This window comes from Lepisosteus platostomus, chromosome 23 (assembly GCF_059453375.1).
Source record: "Lepisosteus platostomus isolate fLepPlt1 chromosome 23, fLepPlt1.hap1, whole genome shotgun sequence".
NCBI classification, from domain to species: Eukaryota; Metazoa; Chordata; class Actinopteri; order Semionotiformes; family Lepisosteidae; genus Lepisosteus; species Lepisosteus platostomus.
Window position 1 is genome coordinate 10,755,810 of NC_142633.1, and position 16,572 is coordinate 10,772,381.

Consider the following 16,572-nt stretch of genomic DNA (forward strand, 5'->3'; position numbering starts at 1 on the left):
CACTAATGCCAGTAACTACAACTGCTGGCAGACAAGTAAACGCCTTACCCGAACAGCTGATGAAGCTCAGTGAAGGAGCCCTTGCCTTTTATGCATTTGTTGAGTGAAAAAATGGCAATAAAAGTGTCTCGCACGCTTTGCATTTTTGTGTTTTGCACAAATAGGGGCTTGAACCTGTAGAGCTGGTTGCGTTATGATACCAGGATTGATGATGTTGCTACTGGCAGGACTGGTAGCCTTCCAAGGGCAACTCTGGAATATTTTCCCACGATTATGTTGTCTTTGCACTCTTCAGCCAAGGCATTCCTAAGGAAAAGCTTTACTGTGTGAAAAACTGTGGTGGAATGAATGAAATCTTGTTGGAGGTGCAGATCTTAGCTGGCTGTATCAGTCACCATCATGTCCATTGTATTTTCCTTGTATTTTGGCAATTGTATAGTTTAACCGTAAAAGTACTTAAGAATAATCTAGCAATGTGAGAGCACTGAAGAGATGTGGCAGATCCCATATTGGTCTGATAATTCACCTTTGTGTTCATAGAAGACCATCATTCTTGACCATATGGGATAACCAATAAATGATTAACTTCATACATTACAATGCTTGTCTCACATTGTAATGTACAGTATGAAGTTAATAACCTCAATACTAAAATATGGGTGGTCTTACAGTCATAGACTGATTTTTCCCAAAAGAAATGTTAGTTGTGTCTCTAACATTTTTCTCTTCCTCTCGAAGAGCTGCCAATGTGACAAGAATGAACTGGGAGCTGTCATATGTGTCACATCACAGAGCATTGTTTGAGAGGACTTGCTTCTACTTTTGCATGTGATTGCCTAAAATGTCTAAGAAGAACTAAAAAATGAATAACTATGCTCAGGCAGGATAACCGCATATCAGTTTGAGCCAAGTGATGAACGAGACTGGGACGCGTCTGAAAGAGTAAAGCTGGTTTTGTGAATAAAACTGCTGCAAGTGACAAAAACTTTACTTTGTAAATACGTGACTTCTGTATGTCTCAGTGCCAGTCAGTTTTAGGTAGTTTGTGTAATTCTGTTTTTAAACACTGAGACATTCATTGCTTTGGAAATTGTCTGCAAGGGGACTGTGTTTGGTAAAAACGTTTTCCAAATGTGAAACGCAAATGGTTATTAATTCACAGGTTCACAGTACGTGTTACCTTCCTCACTGATAGTTTGGTATTATACCTTAAGCAATATAAACAAAAACAGTTCATATCTGTAAACTCTTTGTCTCTTCTTTAACCATTCTAAAAATTGGAATATTTCTGCTGTCCTCCAAAAGCTCAGTTTAGAGGAGGAAGATAAGAGAATTCCCTTTGGAGACTGAAACTGGGAACAGATTACTATTCTGTTGAAAGATGTTTTTAATTTGGATTATTTTCTGAAAATAATAAGCATCTTTATTAAATTAGCAATGAAACTGATACAGTTACACACAAATTGAACTGATGAATATACTTAAGACCATTTATGGGACTAATTTGGTGTTACAGAAGTCACAGGATGTCTGAAAGCAACAGCAATCAAGAACAGGAAACATAGCAGACGATACAGATGTGTTTACTTTTTATTGTAAGATTGAAAATGTCTTTGTACATTCCGTACATTTTATAATAATATTAGCATTTTGCAGTGCATGCGTTAGCCTTTTCAAAAGAAGAGGTCTCATTGTCACACATTTGTTTGTATGAAAATACTGGGAACAAAACTGAGTACATCAAAGGCACTACAACCTAAATGTTTATTTTCCCAAACTTTTGCAACAGCTAATGGATATTGATAACAGATGAGAATGGTAGAGGAATAAGTCTGGAACACAAATGTGAACTTGATTCAACCGGGAGTATTGTTTTGTGTCAGGATAATGTTACCTTTACAGCAACCATTCCAATTAAAGCTTTTTTTTCTTAAAGATTGACTGAAGATATGAAGTCCTTTTTCTGCAATATTTCTACAAGCAATATGTAGAGGGCTGTTGTGTAAAAATGAAAACTTGGAGAACAAAAAACAAGACTCTGGTAATACACCTCAGAAACCTAGCTATAAGAGGAAAGAGACAGGATTTTAGGGGATTGGATATTACATGGACAATACCAGGTGTTTATAAAATTATTCAATCCATTCAAGCAACTGTATCATAAAGATTTGTTACACGCACAATAGATCCATCAGGAATGTAGCACTTTTCATCCCAAAGGACCCAAAACACTTTGCATATAGGAAGCAATCAACTTTATGAAGCAGCAAACTGCAACACCCATCTGTGTGACACACTGTAACCATCAAGCACCAGCAACCCTACTACACAGCAGGTCAAATGGAAAAGTGAGAAATTTGATCATCTACAGAACTAAGGGGGAGGTTTTTAGGTAGGCCAGATTGTGCAAGCCCAGAGTAAAATTATGCCAGTATGTTAACCTACTCATAACAACGGCACATGAGATCTTTAACTAAAGATCCCATGTTGCCATCAAGAACTCAGGACCACCAGAAGGATGGTATTTCCTACAGCACCATTTCCTCTATTACCATGCTAGGTCATTGTTTTGGATTTTCTGGTTTAGGGGGCAGAGTACAACCTTTTGGTTGTGGTCCACCACCAGCAACAACCTGGATTTCTCTGTAGGGCTCCCATCTGGCTAGATGGAACTGACCAGGCTCAGTTTTGATTAGCTGCTGACAAGATCAAGCCAGAAGGAGGCAGGCCTGCTATCAGTGTAGAGTCTTCTTATGTAAATTGTCACTCTCCAAAAAAGTGAATTCCCTTGACAGTACCATTTGTGTGTGCACTAAGCATGGGTTTTCGATATACTGGTTGGCTAACTGGTTTCTGGCAAAATGAGCCCTGATGTGAGTGTGTGTGTTTTTGCACCTGTGTGTGTCCTGAGAAGAACTGGCTTCTCAACCAGGGTGGACCCTGCCTTGTGCCCGTTGCTTGCCAGGATAATTGTTGCATTCCTTCTTGTGTGCACTCTTTTTTCTAATGTTTCATACTGGGCTATTGTTATGGCAGCAACACAAAATTGCCATTTGAGATAAGGCGGTGTTTTAAAAATAGACTCTGAGCTAAAAATGCATCTCTTTGTGTGTTTCTTTTTTCCAAACTCACAATATGTGATTACCATGTACATGAAACATCATCTTGTATTTATTGATGATTCAGTCCACTGTTGATGATTGCCATCAGGCTCTTCAGAACCTCCTGACCGACAGAATCAGTGTTGATTATCAAAGTATTTTCCATATACCATGCCTGTGGTATACAAAGCAGGACATGAAGGTAAAATGGGGTGACAGTGTGCAGGTATACTACATGCCCTTCAATGAATAATAGGAGTGAAAAGCAATAAAATGATATTTTCATAGCAAATCATCAGTGAGATTCACTGTTCATTCACTGTTCATTGTTCGTCAGTTCAAGCTGATGGGCTTCAGACCATTGTGTGATGCTAAATCTGTCACTAACATCTCTCGCACTAAGTTAATTTTTGTTGTCAAGCTAGCTATTTATTAATGAAAGAGTGAGAACTCACAGATAATAATGAAGACATAATATATAATTATATAAAGTAAACAACTAAAAAGGAACTTAATGTAAACTGCTTCTGCAGCACTTCATTTATTTAGTTATTGCAAGAAAAACTCCAAAAGGATTTATCAAAGCAGAATCAAAGCTATTTAAATGGCTATTTAAAAGTTTTCCGTCGTAAGCTGTTACTTTTGTTTAAATGTTTGTTTAGAAAACCATTACTGTTTTTTGGTGTGGTTTAGTATGCTATCTTGATCAATTACAAGTCAAAAGCTCTAGTCATTCATTCGCTGTGTATGACTGTTATATCCAGGTACTGCATTTCAAGTCTCAAGAGAGAATTAACTGATTTTTATTTTTCATACACCACTGTTTATCCCATAGGATCCCAAAGCACGAAGAGATTCTGTTCATCCACCTCTGAAGGGCAGCAGCCTTTCTGTGCCAGTTCAACTCCACATACGATCTGGTGGAAAAGTGAGAAACTACTTCAGCAGTTTAATTTTGTGAAAATTCACTTTATGAAAGTGCCATGAGCTCTGTATGACCAGGTAGTCCCATCCAGTGGTCAGTGTCGTGGTAGGTAGAGAGGGTGTTATATTGTACTTTATTTAAAAAAGGTTTACATTGCTGTGTGAATTGGATAGAGATCTGCATGACCATCTCCTAAATTCAAGTTAATGAAAGTTAATTGTAAGGAAGGATGAAATGTAAGCACTGGTATGCACTGTTTGTACCCCTGGGAAGATGTTCATAGAGACCTCAAATGTCAGTGGACACAGTGCCACATGGGGGGGGGCTGACTACAGGCTTTGTAATGTGTTCCTGCTGCTTCTCCTTGTGATTTTAAAGCTTTGTTGTTTTTTAAAGGAATTTGAGTTTGTTTAGTTCTCCTTCTAACCAATCAAGGGCTCTTTTCTAACCAATCATTAGTAAGCAAGTGATGTGGTGGTATTCTGCTGGAACAGTGAAAGAGAAATCGCTGCCCATCTCCTCCCCAGGTACACAATTAAGGAACTCGTGGATTTAATAACAGGCTAGAAATATTGAATTTTTATCACCAGTATAGTCTGCTAGGAGGCTCAGCAGCATTGTGAATCAGAATGTGAAGTGTTTGCAAATGTCAAATGAAAGTTTTCTGTAATGAATAGACTACCCATAATGTTTCTACTGATTACAGAGAACCAAATGAGTGTCCCGAGACTCAGGAGAAATTTTATTTTAAAATATTCAATGTAATTTTTAGAAGTAAAGGTATTTTTAAATCAATCAGTTTTGTTTTAAAATCCAGCAGCTCTTACACAGATAGAGTCACCAATGTGACTGTGTGCTCACTTGTATTTTCTGACATTTTTTAGATTACATTGTTGGACTGCCAGCCAGAAAGCTCACAGAAAGGAACAGCCAAGCTGGTCAAGGTCCAGTCTGCAACACTAAAAGCATACAGCGGCCTGAGTAGGAACAATTATTTTGTTCTTCTGCCTTTGTTGATTTTTAACTAGGTAAGGTTCAGCAAAGAACCATCTAGTGTACATTTCAGCACATTTTCAGTGCAGCACTTAATTTTGCATGGACTGCATTCCCAGTGTCACAGCCTTCTTTCCTTAGTTATCAGCCTCTGGACAGCACACAGCAAGATCAAGGGAAAAAGATCAAGGAAGTGACCTGTGTGTGAAGGGGACCCAATAAGAACTAAATCATTATTTAGGAAGTTTTGTGGCCAAACTTAGAAACAAGTAATCCACAATGCAAATTCCTTTCAAACATCGGTTTAACCAAACTAGTTCAAAACATGCAAGCCAGTAAGTACTGCCACCCAGGACATCTAACAGCCCTATTAGAAGATGTGTGAAGCTGACGTTCAAGGCACACATTTTGCAATTAAGCAGGTTTTATTCTAATTAGGTTAAAAAAAAAGTATCCCTCTAAAAAAAAGTGGAAGTTATGTTTTTTGAAATTGAAAGGCTTAGAAAACGTATTTGTGAACCTGTCAGGTACTTGAATAAACCCTGAAACTGGGGTGACTGCAAAACACAACGCCCACTGGTGTAAAGAATCTTTTTTTTTTAAACTGAAAAATGTCCTGCTCTGTGCTTTAAAAGAAAAAAAGAAAATATTGGTCTGCACCTAAAACTGTACCCCTGATTATTTTCAAAATTCTAGAAAACAGTGTTTTATTTTGTCCTAGCGTTCAGTTCTGGGCTAGTTGTTGCCAGGCAACAGAAGTCGACGTCTTGAGATCTGCTTTCATTGAAACGACTTTTGATTGCAGAAAATCTCAGGAAGTAAGTAGGCCAGAGCTTGTAATGTGGGTGCATTTAAGAAGAAAAGGGAAAGTGCAGAGCAAAAAAAGAAAGGCAGAACAGGAGGAGAAAGCAGCAGAGGTAATTCACAGATATCAAAAAGGGATTTAAAGGCTTTAAATGAGGAGGAAACACACCCTGAAACTGAGTGATGCCTAAAGTAATGTTTTAGAAATCAGCCGAAGGATATCAATTGACAAGGTCTCGGCGGTTAGGATCTTAAGACTCCTTTTCCAGGTTTTATGAGCTACAAGGCAATGCAAGAAGACATAAACCAAGGGTGGGCTACTTCTTCTGAAGAAAAAAATGTATTGACTAGCATAGGTGGATGCTGCACATTGGTGGTGGTGGAGGGGAGTCCCCATTACCTGTAAAGCGCTTTGAGTGGAGTGTCCAGAAAAGCACTATATAAGTGTAAGCAATTATTATTATTATTATTATTATTATTATAGGATTAAACAGTTAATGTGTATTGTTGCTTTTTGGCTTCATTTGTAAAGCATGTGTAAGAAGCAGAAACTCAAGTCACCAGCCAGAAATGAATGGCACTGATAATGCAATGGAAGACATTTGTTGTTGTTATCTTTGTGGGCTCTGCTAGAAGAATTGTGACCAGTTGCATAGAACAATTTGAATAACACCTCCCTTAGTTTTCATATTAAGTTTTGTGTTGGGGTGGTGCACAATGTAGCTGAACCCATTGAGGTTACCTGAACTGCAGCCAAGTTCAGTGACAAATAAAATCTACATGTATAATACAATCATTATCTAAAGCTCTTTTTGATTTATATCCAAATTACTAAAGCCCATAGTCACACAATTGTCTATTAATTGGGAAGATAATTTTACATTAAAATGAAAATGTTTTCCCCCACTACATATGTATATTAACCTATAAGCCTTCCAATTTAGCCTAAAATCATTCATTTTAGTTTTTAATAAATCCTGCCAAAGAATAAATCATTTCATTCTCTGTTAAAGTCCAAATAATAAAATAAAGGTTATTATTAATGTTTTTTAAGGTAGCATCATTTGAAATCCAAAAGGGCACTAATGCCAACATGATGATGATTAAACCATAATCTAAGATTTGTTTTATACTTGAGTCACAATACCGATCTCTATTCTTAGGCCACTGGTCATGTACTGGTGATGCTGAAGTGTGTATTCCTAATCTGGAAAAAAACGTAGTTGTTTCATTCTAAGACCTTGCAAAATGGGGCAATATTCTGAAAAGAGTATACTGAAAAAGAAATTAAACCCAGGGTGTCATTCTCCGTCTTGAAGCAGGAATGAATTAGTAAGCTTACACTGTAAGGTGGCACTTTTATGAACAAATGATAAACAGCTTCAAGCTGAGACTAATCTTCTCTGAAACCTTGTCATCTGAGAGTCACCGGGAACACTCTGCGGAGTGATGTCACTGTCTCACTGGAGGTGAAGTCGAGCTCAGCACTAAGTTGTTTTCTGCTCCATTAACTCCTGTCATCAAATTCCTCACCAGAATATCTGTGCTAGAATGGTGTGGAAAACAATCAGAAGCAACTGCTTACATGTCCTTGTCTGGACTAAAACTGAGGCAGCCTCAATGTTTTTAAAGACGTCAAGGAGCCGAACCTTGGCTCACCTTGACCCTTGACCCTTGAACCTTGGAATCTTGACATCCAACCAAAACTCCAGAATAACCAAATTAATCTTGTTCCTTGTGGTTTTTCTTTTGTGCTGTCAGCATTCAAAAACCACATCTATTTTTTTTTGCCCAGTGGGCTAGTAGGCTTTACCGTTTCTCCCATGCTATTTGCCCACTCTTCTCTTTATAATTCATGCGTTTTGCTTTATGAATGACAGGGAGACAGACCAAGATAGGCTCAGCTGCCTTGTTTAACTAAGCTGTATGATATCACTTCCAGTATGTAAAGGCATAATCGGTTGTTACAAGTTTGATCCTTTTAAGTGATATTGGCTGTTACAATATCTTTGTATACTTTATTGAGCAGTTTCCAACCTGGCTGTTTTGGGAAATATCTGATTGCATATACCTCAAGAGTAATGTTTCTTTTAATAGCCCAGTACTGCAAACAACAATACATATAATTGATGCCTTTTGTAACTGAGTCTCAACTGAAAAAAAAGGCATAGGAGAACATTATTCATTCGATGCCAGTCACTAAGGCACACTTCAAACGATTTGTTTTGTGAGCCAGTACTCTGTTACCACAGGCCAGAACTCATATAGCTCAGATGCCTCAGGTTCTTATTTGCCAGGGTGTTGTACAGTTAAGAAGAAAATATTTTCACCCACTTGCAGCTCAAAACAATGTGAGCCTCCCGAAAAGAAAAAAGTGGATCAAGCTGTAACACACCTGCCATTCAGCAATTGAGAGAAGTTGCCGGAAAGGTCTGAGGTGATTAAAGGCCCTTTGATAGTAGGTCCTTTATAAATGTTGGTTCATTAAATTTTCACACCCAGTGGAAACTCGTTCCATGGGCATCATTAAAAAAATCGAGACTGCAGATTGCATTATTGTGCACACAAGACAGAAATTCATGTCTGATCATGAAAAGACAAGGCAAAATGGATCTGACAGATCATGTGGTGATGGGTGACTGATATACGAAGGTGTCAAACCACTACAGCAATCTGAGGATGCAACTCAATAAATGTGTTCACTTACCCAGAGACGACCAGAGAGATCATTAGAACTAGAATCCAATTACTACCTGAGACAGACCTAGAGGTAATAAATCTATTCAACATCATTTAAACGTTTTAGGCACCTAGTTATTTCATGCAGCACATAACGAAAGGTTACGAAGAAGAAAAGGCCATTTGAAGACTCTCATTATATGCACAATGAGAATAGCATATTGTCATGGGCAAATGCTTCTGTTTTTAAAAAAGATGTGGGAAGCTTTTTGACTGTGTCTGTCTCTGTATGCCAGAAATCGCTCTGGGGATCAGCTGTACATTGTATTGTAACTGTTAATGTCAAACGGATCTGTTAATGCACTGTAGTGCTGTAAGTCTCAACACATACCTATTTACAGCTTCTAAGAAATACAAGTTTTGTCTGATGTAATAAACCTTAAATGACAAACACCAATTACATTCAGCAGTCGCATTCACTTCATTTGGATAATGGGTTTACCGGTGCCTGGGATATACTCTAATCTGTGTCACTTATTACGTGTTTTTTCGGTGGTAGTTTTGGTAGAGAAACTACTCTTTCTCCTTGTAAAATGTAGCATCGGCATAGTGAAGTCTTTATTATTACGTTCCTAATTACGCGACTTTTAGTAACCAGTAACTGTTGTAATGATTACCACTGCATCTCATTAAGTTAAAAGTTGTTACACCCCCGAGCCGGCACCGCGATGGAAGCACAGGAAAAAACTCAAAAGGATGCTGAAGGAAAAGTAGGGCAAATCTATAAACGGAGCTTTGTAATGAATTTTTAACATCTATCTTGGAAATGTTTCGCTAATTACAGAAAGAGGTCCCAAGAGTCATTTAACTACAAAGCTCAGCGATACTAAGGCCAAGATGGATGGTATCATATCGTAGGGCATACTACTGTTCCTTAACGTAATATCCCCGAGCAAAAATGTAATTACTTTATACAGTAAGTGAACCACTAGTTGCCACAGAATATCTTTTTGGACATCTCTCAAGACTCAGGTATCTCAAGATCTCGCAGGTAGGTGCCTAACTAAATGCAATAGAGTCTACAGCTTTAAAACAAATTCCATAAAAGACGTGTAGGTTTATGACCAAAGTAATGAAGAACTTTTGTGTATGTGTTTTTATCAGATGTGCTTCTTCAAAATCCAAATTTACAGTTAAAAAAGGTTTATGCTGCTGCAAATGTAAACGGATTTAAAACTTTTGGTTTGCTAACACTTATAAAGGGTTTTTTTTATTTTAAAATAAATGGCAATAAATAATTCCAGTACTTACAAAGTGTAAAAACTGAATGCAGGTTTGGCAGTGCGACCCATGTCTGCATAAATTACACTGAGCAAACCAATGTAATAAATTCACATATGAACTTCATTAATGAACTACGCTACGGTTTCGGGATTTTTCAAATTTGAATCCCGTAGTCATGTGTTTTAAATGCACTTATTTTCATTGACCTTCCATTCTAGAAGCACATGCGCTCCCTCATCGATGGCACCTTCATACATGTAAAAAGAACAGTTAAGATCGTTTTCGAAATGCAAAAAGATTATTTCCAACCAGAATTTAAAAAAAAAAACTTACTTGTGAATTCCGTTTTCGCTCAAAAAAAAAGTTTGCCTTTCTCCGTTGCACAGAAAAAAAACCCCAGCAGCAGCGCACTCCACAAAAGAGAAACTGGCGGTCGTTGGACACTCGCAACTGCATCTGTCTGAGCCTCAATCACTACAATGTCAATGCTTTTATAGAGGCAGCCGAGCACTGGAGAAAGATCAAGGATGCCCGCTGTGAGTGCGAAGGAACCGCAGGCCACCACCTCACTGGATCGAGAGCTCCACCTGGCGACTTGAGGCACTCGGAGTCAAAGATGCGAGCTGGCGGCGAGCACAACCCAGGCAACGAAATTTGCCCCCGACTTCAGTATTCCAAAGAGATACCAGCACCATTGCTCGTTTGCACAAAGATATTCCTGGTAGTTATGTGTGCTTTTAATTGTTAAAATCAAACTCCACTCACACAAAAAGCATAATTTATGAAAAGATTGTGACTGAACGTCTAACGCCTCATGTCTGATTAGTATATACAGTATACTGTATATGCATGCTGAGTATCAAGAGAACGTTATCATCTAGAACTGTGACAAGTTCACAAAGGTATTATAAGGAAAATCACCATCTTTTGTAGTATACACACTGACATTTTATTAGACATCGCATTGGTAAAATACATCATTCTGACATTTGTCTCATCCGGGAGTCCACTGACAAAGTCAAGGGTTAACAGTGTCTGGCCACAAGCAAGACATGTGTGATGCATGTTCTGCACCAGGATGTACCAGGATTATACCTTGAGACCGTAAATGCCTCTTTATTATCTTTTTATTATTACGATCTTCTCAAACACTCCCTCTGTGAATAGCCACTGTATTTTAAAATAAATCTTATTTCGGAGGGAGAGTTTTCAGCTTTTATTTTCCTTGTCTAGGTTATTGGTTGTGTGCCTGCTTCTTTTCAGAGGTCAAACTTATGATCAATTAATGGTGCTGTACACGTATGTAAGGGGGGACAAAAGAAATGTTTTTGTACAAACACGATCCAGCTGGAGTTAGCACAAAAACAGAGCTCGGGAATTCTGAACAGACCTTTTCTCAGAAAACATGCTAAATTATGGACCTGGAGAGAGCTCCCTGGGTAGACATCTGAACCCAATCATGGTGATTCTGTAAGGCAAACTCTAACTAAATGACACAGTACTTCATGACACTTTGCAAAAATGGAACTTTTGGCCAGACATGTACAGATATCTAGAGCAAGACTGTGATCCCTTTCGCTTAAGTCTATGAATATATTGATTTGTTACTTAAGAAAACAAAGCAACATTTATAAAATGACATGAATGAGAAAATTGAATGTATACTACATTCATACTACATTTAGTAAAGGAAAAGTTCAAACTGATAATTGAACTTACAGTGACCAATTACTGATAAAAGAAGAGCCTGTGATAATGTGATATGCCTATGATAGCCTGTAATAATGATTGTGTTGGAGTCAACATAGTAAAACTATTCAAAGTGACCAAACAGGATTATTTCAAAATTGTCAAACAACTTTAATTCAACATGGCAAAAAGAACTTCCTGGTTAGAAGAAAGGGGCAATTTGTCTAATTTTACGCTGTTACAATGTTTTATACGCGATGCGTTTCAAGTATCATAGAAGTAGTCTTCTATTCATAGAAGCAGTCTTTATTAGAACCGTGTTTTGAAGGTTGTTCTGACTTGTCATATTTGAAACCTGAAGTGACTCACTTATTTGGGATTTGCACAGTAATATCCTCAGCTCTAAAACGTCACGTTTTAAACCTGCCAAAGAAATCGGCCGTGAGTATCCAATTACAAAGTTGCGATTTACAGTGCTTTTAAGATTAGATGTGTGTTAATGTGCTTTGTATCTGAGAAGTTCGCATCAATCAGATTATACCTTGAGATCGAGCATAAATAAAGCACCAGTGTTAAACTACAGTCCATTCCTTGCCAGAGAGAGATTTTTGTTTCATCTGCAGTTCAGTTTCCGTCCGCTAGATATCATGTAAGACGCAGCTAAAGGCTAATATTATTGTCAACGCAGAAAAAATAAAGTATTGAAAAAAGAACATTTTTCATTTGGTATTGTAACTATTGTTTTATATTCCATAATTCTAATTGTTATCCTTAGAATGTTAAAACTAATATAGGTTCGTTTAAAAATGTATGAGATTGTACAGAAAAAATAATTGTAAAGTATTCCATTCACTATACAGCACATTGTGTGCAGAAATTGTTAAAAGTGAAGAAATAACTTGTACAAAAGCATATCGATACTGTACGTAAATATTAGGTTTGATATAAAATACACATACACGTGGAGCGGTATTTTAATGTGATCTTTATTTTTTTTCCTTTTGCATGTTTGTGTTCTGCGTGCGTTTTTACTTTAATATGAAATAAATATTCTAGCAATAAATAACGTCTGACAGTATACTTCAAAGCAGATTGCTGGGTGATCAACAGTGAATCATCACATTTTTTGCCAGTTGCAGAAGAGTTATGGTGAAACACTCGGTGACATATTTCCTGGTGCCATTTCCTGGAATTGTATTATAAGGATGTCTCTTCAGGAGTAATTTCTTCTGGAATAGATAGTGATTGTACACAATAACACGGCCCAATGTATGCCTATACCACGATTAAAAAAGCGTGGAGCGATGGGAAACGCAGTCGAGTTTTTTTTTTTCAATTTAAATATCCGTTGTGTTAAGGCAGTGTAAAGAGCCAGGTGTAAAATTTGCATTTTTCACCCCAGTGTGCAAACCGGTTTGTAATTTAAACCGCACAAGGTTCTGTACACAGTTCCGCCTAAAATTCTTTAAAATAAAAATAACTTACACACGTATGGCCTTCGTACATTAAACCTAATTCCACCTTTCATTTTTTATAATAATGATTTTAAAGGTGTCTTTAAAGGATTTGCTTGAAATCCTTCTGAATACAGGTCATTGTGCCCAAAAAGTCTGCAATAAGAGCATTATTTCTGATATAGCTACTCCAGCACGTAAACATATGTTAACCTGTTTAAAAACACATCTCAAAATAAATACAGCCCAGTAATTTTGTTTAAATAATAATACTACAATGTATTGTATACTTCTAATTTCAGTCCTGGTCCTGCTAGTTTTTATTTTGTCCCACCTTCATTAGATAACTGCCTTGCTTGATCTAAGATATTGCTTCAATTGAATGTTTGCATTTTGGTGCAACAGTTAGAGTTCCAACATGTTTAAGAGCTGGGAACAGTTTAAATTAATCTTATTATTAAGTCAGTGAAGGGTTTTTATTGTGGAATTGAGGGCTTGGCAGGAAAAAAAAACAGGTGTGCCTGAGGTGGTCAACTGTATTGCAGGCAGTACACAAGACAGTGAGGTAAGTTACTATGGTTTTGTGGAAGAAGAGGGGGTATTCTGTGTGTGGAAAGTTTGAACTGTGTAGCACGCACTGAACCAAAAAAAATTCAATTACTCAAGTATCCAAGTGTTAACTGTTTCCAATCCTGCTACTGGCTACTAAACTTGCTTCTAACCAAGTCAAATCCATTTTCTCCAGATCAAAGGATGCAGGGAACTCACACCTTCCTGAAAATGCTGAGGTGTGCTAACAACTCAAAAACTTTTGTTAAGATGGAGAATGCAATAGAAAAAGCATTAGAAATAGATTAATTAAAATAGCAGTGGTGAAAAGATGAATGTCATAGACATGTTAGTTAAGCATTTCTTAAAAGAACAGTTCAGTTCCAAGAGAAAGCTACAGTACTGTATGTGTAAAACTGTCTAGAGTAAACTATATGGAAGTGATAAGGGAAGCTTTGTAATTAGCTGGTACACAACTGGAAGGTACAGTAAAAAACACCATAACATTTAATTTTCAAACATGCAATGACTCTGGAGGAATGGTGAAGGGCTTGTTTCTCTGCATAATAATCCTAACAACACTGCAGGATTTTTCTGAAAGTGCCTAATCCTGGAAAAAAAGCAGTGATCTTTTCAATTGCCAGTGCTCTGTCCTTTATGCCATTGAACTGCTGTAGGATCGTTTTGACAGAGCAAAGAAAAAGATCGTAGCCAGTGTAAGTGTCCAGGAGATTTTAACTGACAGGAAGCCAAAAAGCAGGGGCACACTGCTGAAGGGGTGTAGCTGTGATTGATAAAAGACATTTCCCCAAGACACAATTTCAGTAAAATGCCATCAAAGTGATAACAGTTTTTGTTTATTTTGAGAAAGGACTATATGTTGTTGTTTTTTTAAATAAATACAGTATATGAAACTATTTACCTATCATGGGACCAAACATGGATTAGAAGGAATAATAAATAACACCCTTTGCTACCGCTGTTCAATTAACAGTACAATGGATAAGTGTGTCTCGTAACCAAATAATAATAAAAAACATTGTTTACACTACTAAAACTTTAAAAAAAAACTGTTATTGTTATTATTTTAGCCTGTTGCTTTACATACATAATGTAGCCTTAAGCATCTGGGCACAGATGTATCTTATAATTATGTATACACGCATTGTGAGCAGGTTTCCTTCCAATAGCAATGTACTCAATTAAAACCTGTAATTATGTGTGTAGTAATGAATGTGATCATGAAATGTGTTCATCTTCATAATGATAATAAAATTAACATATCTGCAGTTGGGCAGGGTGAAAGATCATTTAAATTTCTCATACCAAAATGTCATTTTTCCTGGCAGTGTGTGCAAAGTCTCGGATATGAAGAATGAGCTAAGCGTTACAATATTTCAAGAGCATAAAGCTGTGGTTTGGAAAAGTGAAGTTGTTTTCTATAACAAAGGAACTGCAGAGAAAGATCCTGTAGACAAGAACTTAAAACAAAGCAAAAGCTGTCATTACTGTAGCTACAGAATTAAGACCTTTCTGTCTTTGATAACAGCAACTACTACAGTACAACATCACACTGTATTTTAAATCTCATTAAGCGCCTGATCCTATTTAATATCATGCTGATTTATTTTCTTTGTTGGAAATAGTAGCATTATGGTAATCTGTGTTTTAATCTTATAAGCCTATTTGGACTAAAATCAAAGAAGATTTTTTTCTTAAATCACTTCACCGCTTTGGACTACATTGGGCATAAAATGGTGAAATGTATATTTTAAATCTGAACATCAGGCGTCCCAAAGAGATACTGTTGGCTCCAAATGTACTCTTGATCTTCTTCAAATCTTAAATCTTGATGCAATCTGAAGGAGCTGGTTCTGCTTCAAGAAATAAAAAAAATCAGAAAAATCGTTTTTTAAGCTATTGAACACATACAGGAAGTGACCCCTCTAAGGTATTAAAGCCAGAGAAAGATGAAACAATACTGCCTGCTGGGATATGAATTATTTCGAATCTGTTGTTTACAACAACATTTAATTAATTTGAACAGTTTTAGTTTAGCAATATCCAGACATTACATATTTTCACTTATTTGTGCAACTAATATTGAGTGTGGGCTTCCATTTCTTTGACTAAAACCTATTTTAAATGACATTGTGTCAAGGGTATGAATGCATCTGGTGCTAACCATTAATTGGTCCAAACAATTCAATTCACACAAAAGCTGCATTATGGAATACTTATTAAAAAAGAAGTTCGCCATTATTTTAATAGTGTAAACATCTGATATGTATCCATTTCTGTACTGTCACGATGGCTACTTATATCATGAATACTGTTAAAAGCTTTGAAATAGTTTTCACTGTAAACACTATTTCCCAGGTATCATCTTTCCTTGAAATCTACAAAGAGTTCGACTGGCTGATATTTAACCTCTTGTAAAGCTCGCAGCTCGCTGGTCTTCGCCTTCCTCACCAACCCTAACAAAAATATACAAAGTGTCTCACCATTGTATTTTAAAAATATCTTAATTGTTGTTTAATTGCAAGCTTCTAAACTTCGGGGCTCACCAGTGATTGCCATGGAATTAAAGCTCATTCACCCTCGAACACCAGTTTATTCGTATCGTGCTAAATTCCACGAACTTTTAAAAATACGGTTGTCAACTACATTGTGCATTAAGAATTTTGGAGCCAGCCAACAATATCGTTGTACATCTGTTCAGGCAACTCAAGCCTTAACGTACGTTCTCCTACAGTATGTTCAGAGTGAATTTGGTCTTGTCTAGATCTAAGCTAATCTAGATAAGACATTTGCATCTAAAAACGTCCGTTTTGTTTTTTTAAAAAAAGCATTTTTAATAACCACTAGACGAAAAATTGTATTTTTACAGTACACATTACCCATTATGCTTTCAAAAACAGTAACACTATATCAAATCGACCCGTAAAATTGTGTGTTCGTAATAATAGGCCTAAATGATTTGATGTGAAATATTTTGATCTGATTTATACAATGACAAAACCAGAAATTAAATGTTCCGAGTCCCCTGCAGCTGATAAAGAATGCTGGTCAGCATGTTAATTAATCCTCTTTG

General features: G+C 36.9%; 1 protein-coding gene and 1 long non-coding RNA gene across 3 annotated transcripts in view; one reads left to right on the forward strand and one right to left on the reverse strand.

Moving 5' to 3' along the window:
• Positions 1-10,278, reverse strand: part of alpl (alkaline phosphatase, biomineralization associated) — a 27,909-nt gene extending 17,631 nt beyond the window's left edge. The window contains exons 1-2 of one of the 2 annotated variants that reach the window (XM_088616785.1): positions 10,120-10,278; positions 3,971-4,018 (exon numbers count right to left, since the gene is read on the reverse strand). The gene's annotated coding sequence lies outside the window, so the exon portion shown is untranslated. The remainder of the gene's footprint in view (positions 1-3,970; positions 4,019-10,119) is intronic. The other variant, XM_088616783.1, reaches the window with a different exon arrangement.
• LOC148642024 (uncharacterized) lies at positions 9,203-10,989 on the forward strand. Its single transcript, XR_015929537.1, has 2 exons — positions 9,203-9,553; positions 10,284-10,989. It is a non-coding gene; the product is annotated as an uncharacterized LOC148642024 (long non-coding RNA).
• The last annotated feature ends 5,583 nt before the right edge of the window (positions 10,990-16,572 follow it).